This window comes from Sphaerodactylus townsendi, linkage group LG04, assembly GCF_021028975.2.
Source record: "Sphaerodactylus townsendi isolate TG3544 linkage group LG04, MPM_Stown_v2.3, whole genome shotgun sequence".
NCBI lineage: Eukaryota > Metazoa > Chordata > Lepidosauria > Squamata > Sphaerodactylidae > Sphaerodactylus > Sphaerodactylus townsendi.
Genome location: NC_059428.1, coordinates 72,819,579 through 72,839,330, shown reverse-complemented (window position 1 = coordinate 72,839,330; position 19,752 = coordinate 72,819,579).

Here is a 19,752-nt window from a genome sequence, read left to right as displayed (position 1 = left end):
CATCTATGTATTGATGACAGCTCAGCTCCAATTTCTATATAACCTCATCCAACATTTTCGTTCGGACATTGCAAAGCATAGGGAACAACATGGAGCTTTGCAGATGACACAGGTGAATGGTTGAAAGGCTGAGCAATAACCCCCACCAAAGCAAGAAAGAAAATAGCTCTGTTATAGAACAACAGAGGAAGGACCAATTATGTTGCTAGTCTATCTCTGCAGTGCCAGGCAAATCCTTTGTCACTAATCTGTAATACATATTTAGTTCTTTCAAATTTCTCATTATTATGATGATCAGGATATGTGTATAGGGAGAGCTTTTACAATGCAAACTCAACATTGCCAGATCACTTATTTGATTATTTATTGTGGTCCACCCTATTCCAAAAATTGTACTGAATGAAGACATTGTTGTCATTCTAACAACCCTATGAGGTAGAAGGGAAGGGCAGTTTTGGGGGGCAGGAGGGACCTCGATAGGTTATTATGCCAAAAAGCAACCATTTTCTCCCAGGGAATTGATCACACTAGTCTGGTATAATTTCAGGTGAACTCTAAGCTCATCTGAAGGTTGGCAGCACTAACACTACCAATGCCCAAAAGATAAACTTGAGAGTCTGCATACATCCTTGAAAGCAACCCTCCCCCATAAATGCACTGTTACCTGTTCTTTAAGATTTGTCTGAAATGGGGCAAGACATTGTCATTAAATAAGTTGCAGACATGGCCTGCAACAGCTTTGTCCGGGTGATTTTTCTTCACAAACCCCTGCACCTTACTGCAAATCGACGAAAACTGAGGCAAATCAATGAAAACCGAGACAAATTTTTCACTGAAAAAATCGATGAAAACTGAAACCGATGAAAACTGAAGTCAATGAAAACCAAGGTTCCGCTGTATATTTAAAACTGTATTCATTATTCTTAGGGACATAGTCTGAGGAACTATAGTTTGTACTGCTGAAAACAATTGTTTTTATAACTGGTAAAATGTTCCCACATGGGAACACCCAAAACAGTGATACTATTTTTTGGGTATGAATTGGCAAGGGTTGAAAAGGGTTTGTTATTCTGGATCTGCCAATTTTCCTGCCCCAAACTGGAAGTTTAATGGTTGTGTGTCCTGCAGAAATGCTGAGATACATGCCTACCCACATAAAAGAAAGTGGTTTCTGGGTGTTTGATGAATGCAGAAAAAAATATTAATTCGTAAATTAAAATGCTAAAGAGGACATTTCTAAAATGGTGCAATAAATACTAATTGCTCTTGAGGAGCCATAGAACGTTGATGATGGCTGAATGCCAGTTGAAAAAGGAAAAACAGACAGAGGAAATTGGCCCACTTAATTCCTAACAGACGAGTGGGGGAGTTGAGCACGTGGAGGGAGGGGGGGCAGGAGGAAATGGCAGATGAAGTTACAATTTTACTTAGGTCTCTATGTGGAACAGGGTGTAATAATATCCTGGAGGGGAAGATTAGGGAATGCCAGCCATCATTCTCTTCCACTCCTCCCCAGTCTAGAATGCTGTAATCATTTAAAGACTCTGGCCAATTTGAAGCTACAGTTGTCCTGGAGGAATACATTAAACAGGATTGGAGGGAAAATGAATCTGCTTATCCTGATTAATTCTTCCTCAAGAATTCTTTAATCTGAGAAAGGGACAAGACCCATGAAAGCTTATCACATCCTTGAATAGGAGGAATTTGAGGCTGGGGATTGTATGTCCACTCCCAGTTGACTCCCAAACTCTCTCATACATGTTGGGGGTAAAATATCCATTCTTTTGTTATACATACACCCATGTTCAAACGACATAAATAGTAAGTTATATAGGACAACTGTTCAAGAGACTTAGGCATCTGATGTTTGAGTAAATAAGAGGCTACTCTTCTAGACCCAGAGCTTAACAGTCTCATGAAATGAACTATCATGTGTGTGGGCAGAATTTCTCTGTAACTGCACAAAACTCCTTCCAGATCCCCAACTCAGAATATTACTAAAGTATTACTTATACCACCCTGCATTGCCACTGAAGATGGTTAAAGAATTTTATTCATATACTCCTTTATATTTCTGACAAGTAGCACTGACAACTTTCACCTAGTATAAAATAGCACTCAACCAAACAAGACATGTAGCAACCAACATTTGACAGCAGGCAATCAGAATTTAACAGCTGATTTCAAATAGAACATCATGTATTATTAACTTCAGCCATACTTTTAACCAAAATAGAGAAGCTGTGAATTTTAATCTCAAATTTCACTTTTGGAATGTGAATGTCAACTTTCAAAATCAATTTTTCAAATTATTTCCTCTCATTCAAATACTGCACAGTTATTGGGGTTGGGAAGTAAACCACAATTCCATTCACATTCTGTCATTTTTTACTCATACCTCAGAATATACAGAGGCTGAGATTGTAGCCTTAGTGCATAGGTTTCTTTCTGTGATACAACCAGCCCACAGGGTTAAACAAACATGAAGTTAATCTTTATTTATGGTTTAGAAAGAACACTGAAGAAAGTAATGTAGATGTTACAAAGTTTCCTTTCCATTGAAACTTTTTTCAACACTTGGGATCTCTTATTACAAACTGACTTTTCTTTCTAGTCAGCAAGCTGCTCTTCACCACAGCTTCACTCAGCCATATCCTTTCTCAATTCCTTAGCTCCCCAATTGACAACTGTCTTATGAAGAGGTGGAATCTAATCTGCCTGTTAGAGCCACACAAAAGCTAGTGTAGTATAGTGAACTTCGAATCTCCATTCTGGTGTGGAAACTCACTGGGCGACCTTAGGTGATTTACACATTTTCATCCTAATTTATCTCACAGGCAGGGTGGATTGGCCATTAAGAGCACTAGAATGCTCTGTGAGGGAAGGGCTGAATTTAGCCTGCTCAACTGCTGTGCATGATGAAAAGATAGTGCCCAGAGGCAGAGGCATCTCAGGGGAAAACGGCTCCCAGGGGCAACACCTGGTCAAGCACTGCCCCCACCTCCTGCACACCACCCCCCACTTACAGTGGCGGCTCTGGTGGGCGGCTCAGGCAGGCATCATGGGGGCAGGCTGACTCCTGCCCTCCATGTCAGCAGGGCGGCCGGGGAAGGCAGGAGCCCAGAGCAACCCCTTTGTGGAGGGGGGCTCCCGGCCACACGGAGGGGCCCAGCCTTGGTGCTGGACAATGGCTGGGCTCGGTGGCTGGGCACAGTGGCTGGGCCTGGCCTCAGGTGCTGGCACGATCCCACCGACAGGGGAAAGGCCTCCCTGCTGCATGGCAGGGCTCAGACTCAGGCACTGGTGCAATCCCCCAGCAGGACTGGACTAGGACATGTGACCATTCTGTCTTGAGTAACTCTGCTAGGAGTTTAGCCTGTTGATGGAGTTTAGACCCCTTGTGGTATTTCTTCCAGCTTTGCTGACAAGTACAAATGCCCTCACCACATTAAGATGTGTGTCCAAAAGAGGGTGTCCAAAAGAGGGTATAAAATAATGAGGGTGGGTAAAGCTAAGTTAATAAGGGCATGGAAGAAAGAAAGCAGAGAAAGGGGAGAAATTATGTGGGCTCCAATGGGAGAGAGAAGGAAAATACTGTTGGAAGGGGGATGCAGAAGAGAAATGAGATTCCTCCATGAGTATCCTAATATATACACACATATATATAAATCTAAACGTGTGTTTGTCCCTGATGGTCTCCCTCAGAAGCTCCTGGACGGATCGCCCCCAAATTTTCACAGGACGTTTCTCCCAGTTGCGGGCAGGTAATCGGATCTTCAAATTGCCGTAAGTCCATACCTGAGCCAGGTAAAATGTCTTTTTCCTGGCGCACCAAGCCATGAAGCTGGCTGTGTTTAACTGTCACCCTTAGAATGTTCATGCAGCATGTCTGCAGCCTGAGAGCTTGGTATGCCCTTAGAATGTTCACTCAGATGGCCACAGATGAGCAGTGAAAACAGTAAATAGGTAATACTGTTAGGTAATATGAGTGGAAGTGAAACACATACGCACTTTGCCGTGTGAGACGTCAGGTGGGGTTCCCCCCTCACACGCTGGTAACTTTCACTCTCTGTGCCTCACCCACTGTGCAACACACATACTCTCATACACATCCAGCTCATCTTCACACACCTAACTCTGCCCTCTGTCACATCCAACCACCACTTACCCACTTCCTCACCCATAGTCGCCATAGCTCTCTTTTACTAAAAGCGAGCTGGAGTTTGCCTTTTTCTTCTAAGAAAATCCACTCTATGTAGGGCTTAACCAACACTACCGGCTCCGCTTCTTTTGCACATGACCTTTAAAAACTCAGGGAGCTGGCCTCGATCTGAGCGCCTCACCACCCTGCCTCTGCTACCTGACTGGGATAGCCTCCTTGCCCCAGTTCTGCCTTACCCAAGCCATGACTGTACATGTCAACCAGCCTCATGGACAGCAGGATTCACACTCTGGACAGTTCTGTTGTGGAATGGGAAGGGTTACCTTATATTAAAAAAACAAGATAGCACCATATAACAATGTGCATTGAAAAGGGAAAGAAGGATTCTATTTGACCACCCCAAAAGGCTATGCTGGGGATCATTGGACTTGTATGGACACAAGGACGTAGGTAAGGGGGGGGGTTTTCTCGGGTTCAACCCCCCCATTCATGTCCGAAGCTCCGCCCATCCATTTGTGGGTTTTTAAAACATTTTTAGTGTTTTTCGGTTTTTGGCCTGAAGGGGCGCATTGTTTAGGCTAGCAGCACCAAATTTTCAGGAATTGTTTGGGGTACTCTCCTGATGGTACTACCCAGGTTTGGTGAGGTTTGGTTCGGGGGTCCAAAGTTATGGACTCCCAAAGGGGGTGCCCCATCCTCCATTGTTTCCTATGGGAGCTAGTAGAAGATGGGGGCTACACCTTTGAGGATCCATAACTTTGGAAACCCTGACCCAAACTTCACCAAACCTGGCAGGTATCATCAGGGGAGCCTCTTACTGATACCACCCAGGTTTTGTGAAATTTGGTCCAGGGTCCAAAGCTATGATCTCCTAAAAGGGGTGCCCCCATTGTTTCCAATTTGAGGGTCTATAACTTCAGACTCCTGAACCAAACTTCACCAAACCTGGGTGGTATAATTAGGAGAATCTCCTAAAGATACCCTGAACGTTTGGTGCTGATAGCTTAACAATTGCACCCCTGACAACAAGCATTCCCAATTTTCTCCAGATTCTCCTTTTAAATCCACCCCCTTCGGCATGGATTTAAAGGGAGAATCTGAGGTCCTCAGTTTAGAAGAAGAGTTTGGATTTATATCCTCCCTTTCTCTCCTGTAGGAGACTCAAAGGATCTTACAATCTCCTTGACCTTCCCCGCTCACAACAAGCACCCTGTGAAGTGGGTGGGGCTGAGAGAGCTCCGAAAAGCTGTCACTAGCCCAAGGTCACCCAGCTGGCATGTGTGGGAGTGCACAGGCTAATCTGAACTCCCCAGATAAACCTCCACAGCTCAAGCAGCAGAGCAGGGAATCAAACCTGGTTCCTCCAGATTAGAATGCACCTGCTTTTAACCACTACGCCACATTGAAAGTGATGCTGTTTCACGGTGGGTGATAATCCACCCCAAAACAGCATCACTTTCAATGTTGTTTAACTGAGGACCCCAGATTCTCCCTTTAAGGTGGATTTAAAAGGAGAATTTGGGCTCTCTAGTTTAAACACCATTGAAAGTGATTCTATTTGGGGGTGGATTCCAGCATCACAGCGGCTGCCTGGGGTGGGAGGGGGGAGGACAGGATGCAAAACTCAGATTTTGCACCGGGCTCCATTTTCCGTCTATACCTCTGCCCAGAGGGAAGGGCAGAAGGAACTGCTGGCTGGGAGCCCAGCTGGTGAGGGGCAGTGGAGGGAAGGGCGGGGGAGTCTGCAATCCCTGGCTTGGGAGAGCTGCTTTTATAAGTGCTAGACCAGGGGCAGGGCTTGGGCAGGTGTGGCTATGCCCTAGGGGTGGGTGGGGGTGTGGCCCCACCCCGAACCCCCCATAAAAAATCTATACCTACGTCCCTGCATGGACATCTGTGTGGGTTGCGAACTGTGATGAGAAGGACAATTGCCACAGCAACGCGTGGCCGGGCCCGCTAGTTAAAGTATAAAGTCAATGTACTGATGCACAAATAATGATAAAATTGGTATTTTTTTACAGGAAGAAGTTAATGCAAGAAAACAGAAAACAGCATGAATGTAAATCCAGAAACAATACATAACAGTGAAATGGCAAGGCAGGCCTCTAAGAATCATGTCCTCCAAACTTAATATGCTTCATTAATAATAAGATGATAGGGTGGTTCTTCTCCAAGGAGAAAGCTACCCATCTTCTCCTAGAGGCAACATCTTTTGTATGTTTTTGGCTGAATTTCAAGATTTTTTTTAAAAAAGTATTATTGAATAAGGGAACATGAGCTATGACTGGGATGCCTTTTTTTCTATCAGTAGAATTTATGGAACTAGAGTTTAATTCTTTTTCTTAAGCCAGTAACCTTTGATATGAATGCCTCATTTAGTATTAATTAAATCATGCTCCTGATATAAGTCTTATCATTTGGCCCCCAGACAAATATCACACCTGTACCATTCACAGCTTATATTTGATATTCATCCTGTAAGCTTTCCTGCTAGTAATAACTGACTTTCTGTATGCTCTCAACTAGGCCAACCCATTTCACCACCATAGTAATTAATTCTAAAGGATTATGTGATATTTAAGGGTCATTATGGTTAATAGCTCTCAGCCTACTTTTCCTGCAGGAAAGAGTCTCAGGAGAAATGTAATGTACTTTTTACTTTTTCTATCTGTGATGTGATCACCATTTATAAAAATGAATTATCATTTGAGATAAAGTAATTGAAATCTATTGAAAAGTAACAACACTAAGTAAACAATAAAAACTGATTTTTTAGTTTTAATTTTATAGAAAAAGTGCAAAATCAACATAAAATGATATTAAAATGATATTAATCAAACTAAAATAAAAGTTTAGTAGATTTCTAAAACAACAATGCAACCCTAAACAGACCTAGCATCCTTCTGAGTCCGTTGAAGTAAATGGGGTTAGAAAACTATAGCTATTTTAGTATCACCATTGAATGCTTTCTCTTTGTCCCAAAATTTTTCTATTATTAAATCCTTAACATAAATTATTAAGTTCCATTTCTGCAGCACCCTTGTAAGTATTTAAGTTTATTGTTACAATCATTGACTAGCCATCAAAAAATAAAAATAAAAATGGCAAACATACAAAATAGAAAATACATGGTTAAGTTAAAATCTATACTAAATTAAAATAATCACTAATTTTTTAAAAAAATTAAATTTAAAATCCTCTAACAAATACACCACACAAACTTGGCCATATTTCTTCAGGTGGCTCTGACCACAGAGTCCATTAAATTTGAGCAGCCAGTGAACCATTTTAGAAGAACTGTGGTTTTGCATACCATCAACAAACCTTACTAAGCATGTTGGGTCTTGGTTGAGTGTCAGAACAAAACAGAAGCTTCTGCTTATGACAAAAGGTTCAAACTCATTTATTTCAATCTAAGCATGGAAGCAGACCTAACTACAACCAAAGTAGATACCTGAACATGTTAATATTGGTAATGTTAAAAAGAATCCATAAAGCAATAGTAATTAAACTGGTTGGCTGAGGGAGTTCTCTTAGGAAAATCCCAGAACTGCAGTTCTACAATAGAAAACACTGTTATGCAAAAAAAAGAAATGGACAGCAGCAGAAGTAGGACTGGGCCAATAGATGGAGTAGGACTGGGCCAATAAACACTTTTGATGTGGTAATTGTTGAGCTATATGTTCTCACCTCTTGCTTATTTTCAATAAAAGTGACAGATAATGTGAGATGGGATGGGGAAAAGGCAGCATCTGACCATATTAGAGAACCATAGTAGGTTCTGATAGGCCATATATGGTACTTATTGATAGATGAGGAAAAGACACTGAAGGACCTTGGAACAGGTTGGCAGCAGAGTTACTCCTAGAAGCAGAGCAGGGAGGTTAGTCTGTACTCTTGGAACAAGCATCCCTCACGTCAGAGCACAAATCTCAGCTCTGAACTTCTGATTGTCACAGGTATTTTGCTTTATGCTGTGAAATTTGCTGGTTGGGAAGACAAGCCCAAATGCACTGTGGCCTTCAATTAGGACCCTCAAGATCCTTATTTTTCTTGTGTAGCCTCTAACTTGGTCCACAACACTGAAGAATTAAATATTGTGCTAAGCTAACTCTGGTGCTGGAATTTCAACAATCCTCCTTACTCTGTTATACCCACATGTAGCTTTCAACATTCTCTTCCGGATGTAAAACTCCTAAATTTTCCCATCTGTGCAGTTTTCACAGAAAAGGTAGGCAACTAACTCAAATTTAAACAGGGATGTGATTGCTGCCATTTCATTCATCCACTCTTATCACCCCACAATGAAGAGAAAGGTAGATATGGCCCCCAGATAATTATTTTCATCATCTTCTCTTACTCCTTATACCAAGCAAACATACAGGTTATTATTGAACCAGGCAGCAAATTCTGATTACTATCTTCTGCCAAGGCCTTTGGCAAGACAAAGAATCTGGAAATATTGGAACATAACAAAAAGCAGAAGCTAATATGAAGGAGTTGCAGGCAGGCAATTTCAAATAAAACCTCTCTAGTATATGTGGAAATCACTTGGGAAACGCAGGAAAAAGACCTTGTAAATTACAAAATTTCAGTCTTACTCCAAAGAAATTAGAGGGAGAGATGTAACATATCCAATCTTTTGCTAGTCAGCAATCTGCTTATCATATTTCCTAAAGGTGAGACTTGTAGGCAAATTAGCATCCTGTGTGAAACCACATTTAGAGAATTTATTGCCCTTTCTGCACAAACCTTTCAAAACCTTTTGAGGAAGGAAATAAATTGTTTACTTCAAGGACTTTTGCATTATTTTTACCCCCTTTGGTTCCAAAATGTTTGGTTTTTTTGCAGCCTCAAAACATTTTAAATGAATGCCCTTTTAAAATTATTCTTTTGTTGAAACATTTTCATGGTCACATGGAAGTACTGTCTGTAAAAACCAGTGCTGAAAAACAGCTGTTGTAGTCAAATAAGTCATTTTAGTTGAGTGAATGGCCCCACATGGAGGGTTCAGTTCAGTTTCCTACTAAATGACATGTCCATGTGACTGTGGGCATTGCTGACCATGAGTGGGCAATGGCTTGTCTAAACAGGGTCTCAGTGAAGCCACTGTGTATGCCGGATGTATGACTCAACCACAGTTCTGCAATATGGCTAATTTTTGTTAGCTTTGCTGTGGGGTGAGGATATGTCTGGAAGGCATGGAAACAACAGGCTTGCTGAAGTTAAGTGGGCCTGGGTCTGCATGACAGATCTGGAATTCCTGATGGGAGAAGTATGGAATAGAAATGTAGAAATAATAAATGAGTTGTCTGTGTTAAATTATGTACAGGCAGTAATGGGAAATCACCATATGAACAACTTGCATGCTGAATTCAACTTTTTTTCTTCAGCATTCCACTGTGGTCTTGTCAATAGCTTGGCCATTGAAAAATGTAAAGCAGTTGACCACTCTCCATCTTAAAGCAGCTGCTTGGAACCTGGCATACTTTATAGGGCTTCAAAAATAAATAGATAACAAACTTTTATGTACCTGTGTGTTGCTGCTGCAGGCCTCTGTGCTTTTGATAATACCAAAGCATTTCTTTCAAAATTGAGTTGTTTCTGAATAAATGTTCTGTATCATGGATTTTGTTTCCTGCAGCTCATTGCTGCCCAAGGAACACAACATTTCTGAAGAAAAAGAAAGTTGTGTAATTGCTAGATTTAATTATTTATGTAGGAAGAAAGGAACATAGACAAGCCTTATCCTTTTTTTTCTGACTCAAAATGGAAGAAGAAGAGTTTGGATTTATACCCCACCTATTTCTTCCGTAAGGAGTATTAGAGCAGCTTACAAACGTCTTCCTCTCTCCACAACAGATACCTTGTAAAGTATGTGGGGATGAGATAGTTCTCATAGAACTGTGTCTAGCCCAAGATCACCCAGCAGGCTTCATGTGTAGGAGCAGGAAAACAACAGTTCACCAGATAAGAAGAGCCCTGTCTAGAGCTCATTTAATTGCAGTTTGAAATGGCCTTTAATGCTAGTAGATAAATAAAATACATACATGAAAAATGGAAGTGTGAATGGTAAAAGGAAATTATATAGAACAATAACAAATGATTACATGACATTAAAAACGGAGAATATACAAGAAGTGAATAAATAGAACCTGACTTCAATTCATTGTCACTTCATCTACCTAGAAATTAAGCTAAGGCCTCCAAGTTATTTATTTAATATATTTGAAATATTTGTATGCTGCCATCCCACCTGATCAGGGTCCCCAAAGCACCAAAGATAAAAAACCATCATAACATTCATGTAATAAGTGTGCTGTGGCCTCTGACCAGGAGCTCGTTCTTTAAACCTTGGTTCCCCTCTCCAGAGTGTCTTCCTCAGCTTTCCCACTGTGCTCTCCTCCCAGGTCTTCTCACCCATGCCATGTCTTAAACCTCAGTTCCGGAGCAGTTACCTTCCTGCTTTGCTTTCTCTCGCAGGGGTAGGGAACCTGCGGCTCTCCAGATGTTCAGGAACTACAATTCCCATCAGCCCCTACCAGCATGGCCAATTGGCCATGCTGACAGAGCAATTAGTTTAGTCTTCTCTTGTCCTTCCCAAGGTTTCTCTTGGTGTTGCTGATTCCAGTCCCATAGACAGCTGTTGAGACCTGCTTCACCATTCCCAGCTGATTCTCTGCTCTTCCAGCTGTGTTTAGGCTCCTCAATATCTGCACCAATATCTCCACCCCCCATTGACTTACTGCCTCCTTTTAGATGTACAGCTTGCCCATGGAGGAGACACCACCCTGCAGTTTCCTGACACTGCTCAGGAATCAAGGGCCTGTCCTGATGGCCATAATCTGAACAATTAAAAACATTTAAAATTATAAAATAGTTCAATAAGACACATGAGCAGTACCAGAATCTGGGAGGTGGGTCAATAACAGTTTCTGTGTCTATGTCAAGTGGAACAGAAAAGTGTTCACCCACTAACAGAAGACACAAATAGAAGGATGAATCTCCCTGACAAATTGCAAAATTTTGGTGCCATGGCCAAGAAGGCACTTTCTTGGGTTGCCTCAAATGGCAGAGGCAATCAAAGCAGGGGCTTGGAAAATGATGCAAGTGAAAGGGTGAGTTCATATGGGAGAAGGTGGTCCTTGAGCTGTTTGGTTGCAGGGCATTCAGGGCTTTGAATATCAATACCAGCACTTTGAATTTATGAGCTGCGTGGTGTAGTTGTTAAGTGCTTGCACTACTACTCACACAGTCAGGAGTTCGAGCTTCCTGTGGGTCAGATATCCTGGCAGCTGGCTCATGGTCACCTCAGCCATCCATCCATTCCTTGGTCGGTAAATGAGTACCTCGCACATAGCTAGGAGGTAAAGAATAGCCCGGGAAATCAATGGCAAACTACCCCACAAAAATGGCTTGCCTCTGAAATCACTGCTTGCAGTGGTACCCCAGGGTCGAACACAATTGAACTTTACCTTTACTTTACAAGCACTTTGAATTGCGACCAGAAGCAAATTGGAAGCCAGTGCAGAGAAAACAAATCTGGAGTAATATGGTCCCTAAGTTATGTCTATTTTATTCCAAAATATTTTGCACAGGTACATTTTCCTCTTCAGGATTTTGTATTTGGAATCCTTACATCTGGGGAACTTCAAAAAATATCCCAACAGGGAAAAATCACAGAGAAAAGGAAATATATTATGAAACTTTTGAAAGATAATTAAATTAAAAGAAGTAAAGCAATAAAGAGTAATGCAGAAATCTGGAGGGAAAGAAGCAATCAAGAATGCAATACAAGGAGCGTGAATGGAGAGGATGAAGAGTAGGATTAAATTTGAGACCAAGTAACTTCAGAGATGAAAGTTTTGTATAGTGGGTTTTGATCTAGTCTTTCATTCAATTTTTCTTTGATCAGAGGCAGTCCAATACTTAGAAGTGACAACCTTTCCATGCTTATCCAATTATCAAAATGTATCATCTAGCTATTTTATTCTGAGGATTCAGTATGACTAGTACCTTCCAGGAAAACTTCCTTCCTTGTCCATCAAAATAACTCTTTTAATTGTCCATCCCATTTTCATCACAATGTTCAGATGTGTGCAAGATTATTTGACTCATTGTACAAACCACTCTGTTGCTCTTCAACTTTATGCTATGGGCTATACCACAAACACATGCTATTCATCCTTCTTATTAAACAAACTATTTGAATCATCATCTTCACCACATCTCCAAACTTATGGTCTCATAGGCAGTTTCCATTTATGAAAGGCTAGCATTAGAGTCCATTGCTAACTGCAGTGAAATGGACTCTAGCCAGGGCAGCAGGAGAATGCATGTGGGGAACTGGGCAGGCTGGTGACAGGTTGTCTTGGCTGCCTGCCTTCTTCACCCCCCATCACTTATCTCACAGCCCACCCCACCTGTTACCCAAAATGTTGGGACACAATGACCCTCTTTGGTTGGGGAAGGTTGCTTAGCGTGGCATAAGGAGGGTTGGGTAACTTAATCAATATATACTGCCCGTGTATATGGGTTTCAGCTCATTATAAGAAACCAACGGAGAAAATAATTTTTTAACAGTTTTATTGAGAAAATAAGAAATGAAATAAAACAAAATCCCACTCACAATCACTTAGTTGCTGGGGGTAAAAACACACACACACACAAGGTTTCCTAGGACTTACTTTAGAGGTGAAAGACAGGTTTTGGGTATGGAAAGGAAGAATGGATGGGACATCAAAGATTATATTTACCAGACTTGTAGCAGACATCCAGGAGACAGAGACCTAATGGTCGGCACTAGACTCTGGATGATCAGCGCTGATGGAACAATATTATTGATTGGCAAAGTAGTGTGTGATAATATCGAACACCTAACTGGGGTCCTAGGTATACTTTTATAGGGGGAAACATGTCTTGGGAAGAAGGGAAGCATTGAACAAAGGATTTTCCCCCACTGTTCTGGGTGAGGCAATGGTCTTGAGTGTCGGACAATTGACCTGATGGCCGACCCATTATCTTGATGGGTTTTCCTGGTGTTGGACAATAAACAGGTAACCACCCTTAATGGGGGTAGTCATGAGAGAGGTGAGTCAGAGGAAGACCCTTGAATAGGTTAAAAGATATAGACAAAAGAGAATTCTTGTTCCTAATGTTTCGCCCATCTGTGGCTGGCATTTTCAGAGGTGTATCAATATCCATTGTTTTTTTCTCACTGGAAAAAAGGCTTTTACTGTGTTCTAAAAGTCTGACATCAAATATAAGTATATTGTGAATTATGGCAACACATCACTATATTGTAAATTTTAAACAAATTGTCCAGATTCTCTGGATGATGTTTGCCAAACATTTTTGTTCAATCTGTAAAAATGCTTTCAATTGTATCCCAAAGCAATAGGTGATTTTTTTTCAAACTGACTTCTCTCACTCCATGTTTTTGTGTACTTCAAGGATGTAAAATAATTACAAGAAATGTTATTGGGATCCATAAAATGTTATTAGTTTTTTTAAAAAGCCTTTATTGTTCATATTGTCCCAAATAATTTAGCTTTTTAAGTAGCATTGTGAAAACTATTTTATGAGAGTACATTCTTAACATCTACCTTTCCTTTACCATGTCTTTGTAGAGTTGCCAGAGTGCTACAGAGACATTTTATTGCCTGTTCTCAGCACAAAATATGGTGGCAAATATAATGGTAATAATTTCAAAGGCTATAAAATGTATGAAGATATTCCACTGAAAACTGGATATGATCAATAAATTAAAACCTCGGATTAGGGGAAATTTATGGTTAGGATAATTTTTCTTTCCCTTCCCTTCCCCTCCCCAGTTCCCATTTCACTATTAATAATTGATCTTGACATTATTATGAATGACAACACTATTGATACCTAAAGGAAAAAAATCTTTAGTGAATTTTGTAAAATGAGATGTTCAGAAGCATTTTTTTTAAAAAAAGTCTTTAATTTTTTCCTGACCGAGGTTGGCTTATTGACAGTCAGCATGGTGTAGTTATTAAAATGTCAGACAAGGATCTGAGAAACTCAGGTTTGAATCCCCACCCTCCCATGGAAGTTTGCTGGGTTTCCTTTGGTTTTAGCCTTACCTACCTCACAGGACCCGATTATGCCCAAATAAGACGTTTTGGGGATATCTTGAAAAAATCCTCCTCCTCATTTTTTGTATGGACAGCACGACCAAAAAAGGCATCGGAGGAGAAAGAGGCTTCTCCCTCTGCCCTTCATTTCCTCCTGCCCGAGTTTAAAGCTCTTGCGCCCAACATTTTGTAGTGCTGCAGTGATGCTCTGTGCCTGCAGCTATTTGCTGAAGGTTTCCCCTGGGTGTTTGCTCTGCAGGCTCCACTGCTGGGTGCCTTTTCAGCTTGAAAAATGCATTATTGTACTCAGCTCGTCCTGCCAATGTCAGCAATATATTGTTTTCCCATCAAGCTGATGGGCAGCACCCCCCATATTGTCAGCAACAAAGGTTATCAGTCCCCCACTGGCCCTGCAGAAATTGTGTGTTCTAATTGCAGGTATCTTAAAACATCTATATCCCTCAAGAGTTGTTGGATTTTAGTCTACACACTAGGATTCCTGTAGACAAAATGTTGGACGTGAGTGGTGGAGGAAACTGACAAAAGAGCTTTAATGGTCATGTGGGAAAAATAAGATGTCTCCTCAGCTCTTGAGCTCCACACAGCAAGAGGAGACAACATGCAGATGACTTGGGGTGAAAAGGTCCATATTTTTGTGTCTTCAAAATAGGATAGCTTGAGCAGGAATGAATCATCCTGAGGGCATTTTGAGGGAAAAGTTGTGCAGAGTTCCTTCCAATGACCCCTTTTTTTCCATCTTCGGGCTGTATTATTTGTGCTGTGCATATTGTGCTTTGTGGTCAGGGCTGTGTGACGATAAAAAATAGAGAATTATGTAAACTGCTTTGGGTGCCCATTGGTGAGAAAGGTAGGATATAAATAAAGTAAATAATAAATAAATATTTTTCATACTTTAACAAAATTCATTAACAAATTACTGTGCTTCTTTTATATTTCACCAGTTATTTGAAAACATCTGGGAAAACATTTTTTCAAATTAAAATGTAACACATCTAATTTCAAAACAGTACATTTAATGATTAAATTATCTCCTCCAACATAGCAATGTGACTAAAATAAAGTGTCATGTTATTGTTCATCTTAAGATAATGGCAAAAAAGCTGCTAAACTAAACTTAAAATCCAAATCCAAGCTCAACTTAATGTCGCAATCCATTCAATTCAACTGAAACAAAAGGGGGCTACAGTGCAGGAAGTGGGAGTGGACTACTTTCTCTGCATTGTAGCCATCACATTGCCTTTTTAGTGGTCTCAGATCTGCAAACAACAAAACAAAATCAGAAGAATAAAGACCTGTGTCGAGGAATGTCGACAGAGAGCGTGCTGCAGCAGTGTCGGCAAAAAGGGGCCCTGTTTAGTCAAAGTGTTCATGACTGCACTTGCTGGCTCCCACCCTTTGGTAGGGACTGGGAGCAATTAGGTCACTCCTCTTTATAAATTTATGATTCATCCTGTTCTGCTACTTCATCAGCAGTTGGGAAATGAACCACACCCGCTGAGGCATTCTGAATCTGTGGGTGGCAGCCGAACAAGATGTGACTGTGGATATAAAAGATTTTTAAAAGCCTTAATTTGCAGATCCACATACAGAGTTAATTTGAGACAACAGTGAAGGCAAGCATCAGCATTTGCTTAAATTGAAATATGGTTTAATTTATATTGAAAAATATTCAGATATATAACACTGAAAAACACTGTTAAAAGCCTAATTTCTACCCACCATAAAATATAATAAACCCGAACACCTCATCTCTTTTAGAAACAAGCTATTACTACACAATAGCTTCATGATAAACCTCAGGGAGTTTATGGAACAGTACTATTATTTTTGTTTATCATCACAACTGCCAATTCTTTAGCTGGTTGTCGACGTTTTCATTACAATTGGAGCCCCACCCAGAGGAAAGCAGCCTCTATCTGCAATCTCTCCTTTCACTTGGACACAGCCTGGCAAATTATTATTTTTTTACTTGCAGAATCATGGAAATCATTATCCCTATTCACACATTACATTAAATGCATTGTCTGCTTCTGAGGGCTCTGGGGCTGAGTCAGGGGCCATGGTGCTCTCCAGTGCCATTGGTCAGTGAATGCTGGGGGGGGGGGGTGCCTCACCCAACTTTGTCTCTCCTGCTTCTTCCAGTACCTTTCCACACACATCTGGAGAGGGTCCTTGCTATTCATCCCAGGCCATCCCTCAGCCTACCATTAAAAGGCCTTCCTGGGGAAAAAGTACCTCTGGGCTCTTCCACTGTCTGCAAAGTGGGGCCTGTAATGTCTATATGGGGGGAACTACATACACTGTTTGTAATATTATCACAGGTGATTAACACTTACATGTAATTTATTCCATGTGCCTTTCATACCCAACAGTTGCTCTGGGGTTTGGGAGCTATATTGTGTGAGTGTATAAATTGCTGTCAAGTAGTAGCCATCTTATGGCAATCCCAAGGGGCTTTCTAGGCAAGTAAGATGTGTGACCTTTCTCTGCAGAGTTTTCCTTGATAGACTCCCTTCTAAGTACCAACCCTGCTTAGCTTCTGAGATCTGACTATAACATGTTACCTTCTACCTTAAGCAGGTAGAAATCTAGGTTAATAGTCTGATTATTCACAGTAGATTTCTACCATTGGAGCATTGCAAAGGACTGCCACAAATAAATGCACCTGTTTTTACTATAAATGAGAAAAATGTATATTTATTTACTGCTTTTCATGTTAAATTCAAAAAACTCTACCACAGCATTGCCTCTCAGTAGATATATTATCTGGAAAATAACATAGAAGAAGAAGAAGACTTCTGACTCAGGTGGATGTTTACTATTGTATTTTTTTTCCAGGTTGTATATGTTAGATTTCTTAAAAGTCTACAGTGATTTTTAAATTTTTTATTTTTAAAAAAATATTTATTTGCCACCTTTCTACCTTGCAGCGCTCAAGGTGGCTTACCATATAGTTAAGTTAAAAGATAACAGTTTAAAATCTCAATTAAACCTGCCAATAAATTAAAAAAACCAAATACTGGTAAGTCCAATACAGTCCTAAATAAAACTGTCTTCAGACCTTGATGGCAGAAAGGCAAGAAGGCATAAACTTGGTTTTTATTTTTTGTTCAGTTGTTCCAGCTGAATTAGTGCTGAAGACTTTCCTTATTGAACAGTTCAAGCAGCTGAAATTCAGTCTTTTTCAACCCATAACACTGATGTTGCTGCCTTTGGGCAATCAGCCTTTGCTCAGAGTCACTAAGCTATGGTTATTCTAGTCCAGTGGTTCCCAAACCATTTTAGGCTGATTCCCCCTTGGCTTCCAGGCCAAGTCCCTAGAGCTCCCTCCCTAATGCATACAACACACACCTCTGTCTTGGTATTAGGCCTACTGCAAATTCAGAACTACAGTGAGGAGAGTGCTGCTGCTTTTCCTTTTTAGAAAATTTGCCTTCCAAAGCAGTGGTTACAGGGCTCTTTTCCTTGCCCCCCCCCCCCCAGGCTACACCACAAGGATAGTGCTGCTGCTTTTCTTTAAAAAATGCATCTTGCTTTGCAAAGCAGTCAATTAGCAAGCCAACCAGGTCTCATCCTCTTCACTTGTACTGAGGCTGCAACCTATGGATTTTTGAAACAGAAAACGTACTGGAAGTTAAGGTGATTTTTGTATCCTGGGACTTGCACCTTTAGAGAAAAAGAAATTGAGAATGGAGGAGATAGGAATATTTCTGTCTTTTACCATGAGTGTGGGCTGGGGAGGGGGGCAGAGGCCTGTTGCCCAAATGCTAAAGTTAAGGTGATTTTGCTAGCTTGGGGTAAAAAGCTTTGGAGAAAAAGGTATAGAAAAGACAGAAATATCCCTCTCTTTAGGCTTTTTCTTTTTCTTTTTTGTCCCTGTGCATCTATACATTGGGAGGGAAGGGGGAAAGATAAAGCTGGTCCCCTGAATATTGCAAAAGAGGTGATTCTGCTGCCCTGAATCTTACTTCAATGAAACAAGGGCTTCCATATTTTCAAACCATGATATCTGAGAAAGTGAGAACAATGACACTTCTGGCAAACAACATGCTCTTTTGTTTTTAGATAATGTGAATGTACAGCAGTAAAGTTCCCCTCAAAAAGGGAGATACAAACATTTCTCCTCTCTCTGGAGCCAGCATAAACCATGTGAAATCTATATAGATTAAATTACATTTCTGTATGCTTATAAATAAAATTTGGTTTGAGGGAAAAATTGGTGCCCTGGGATATAATTTTCAATCATGGCCCGTTTTACAATAATAGATAATGGTGACTAATCACAAAAGAGACCTTTTCTTCAAACCAGGATTATTCTGGGATGAAATGGTCAGTTTACAACTACATGTTGATGTGTTCTTGAGGGTCGTTACTATGGAATGTTATCTTCTGTTAGATAAGGTCTTCAACATGGGTAATCCAAAAATAACACAAGCACTTTTCTTAGGAAGGACACAAGAGATTGTTCAGAAATGCAACAGTGATTTCTTGTCTTTCCATAATACTGTACAGATGGAATTCCTTAGCCTTTTTAAATTTTCTTTCTGTTTCTCATCTTTTTCTCAGCCCTTTAGTTCTCTGTCTCTTTCCTGCTGTGTTTGCTCCCCGAGACATTTCCTGAGATGTTTCCTCACCTTGTTTCATTTGTAAACAGCTGGCTACCTTTGTTCTTTTAGAAAGAACACAGTTATGTTTTCTTTCTTTTTTTCATTGGTTGCTAAGAGCCTCAGATGGCATTATTTTCAGCTGTTGAATACTAATGGATGCTACTGGGTATTGAGGGCAACAGATAAAATACAAAATCTGTTTTGATCTGCCTGTCCATCATTGCTGGAGTGGCATGAAAAAATGGAACAAGAGAAAGACTTATAGCACTTAGGAAATAGCAAGAGATACTGGTTACCAGTGTCTATTTTGAAAGTCTCATAGTCCTGGTTCAGAATTTTGTGTTCTCCATTACTGCTTTGCAGGAAAAATAGCTACTTGCCTCTGTGCTAAATATTAGAAGCCATGTTGTCTCAACATAACATATCTTAGGGAATGATATAGCTTAATATGGCATGAACTTCAGCAAACAAAACATGTGCAATAAATTAGTTGAGAAATTGGCAGGTATATGTGTGTGGGTAGGGTATGCCTATTGTTCTGCCCCCCAAGTGAATCTGTTTTTGGTGCCCTGTACTTGGCTAGGATAGAGTGGGGGAGACACAAGCCAGGTTCAACAAGTGAAACAATAGGTTTATTATTTAGGAGAATTAAGACCCTAACTCCTCTGTCTAAATCAAAGTACTTGCTTGTCTTGAGCAGATTTGAAGCTGTAGACTTTGTCTTCTCTTGGTTGCTTTCAAGAAAGTCCATTGTGTCTTGCTTCCTTTTAGTTCCTTCAGTCTTTGTCTGATTCTAATTGCTAGTAACCTTAATTTGTGCTCTGTATATCAGTATAGACTACTATGGACCACCATATATGTC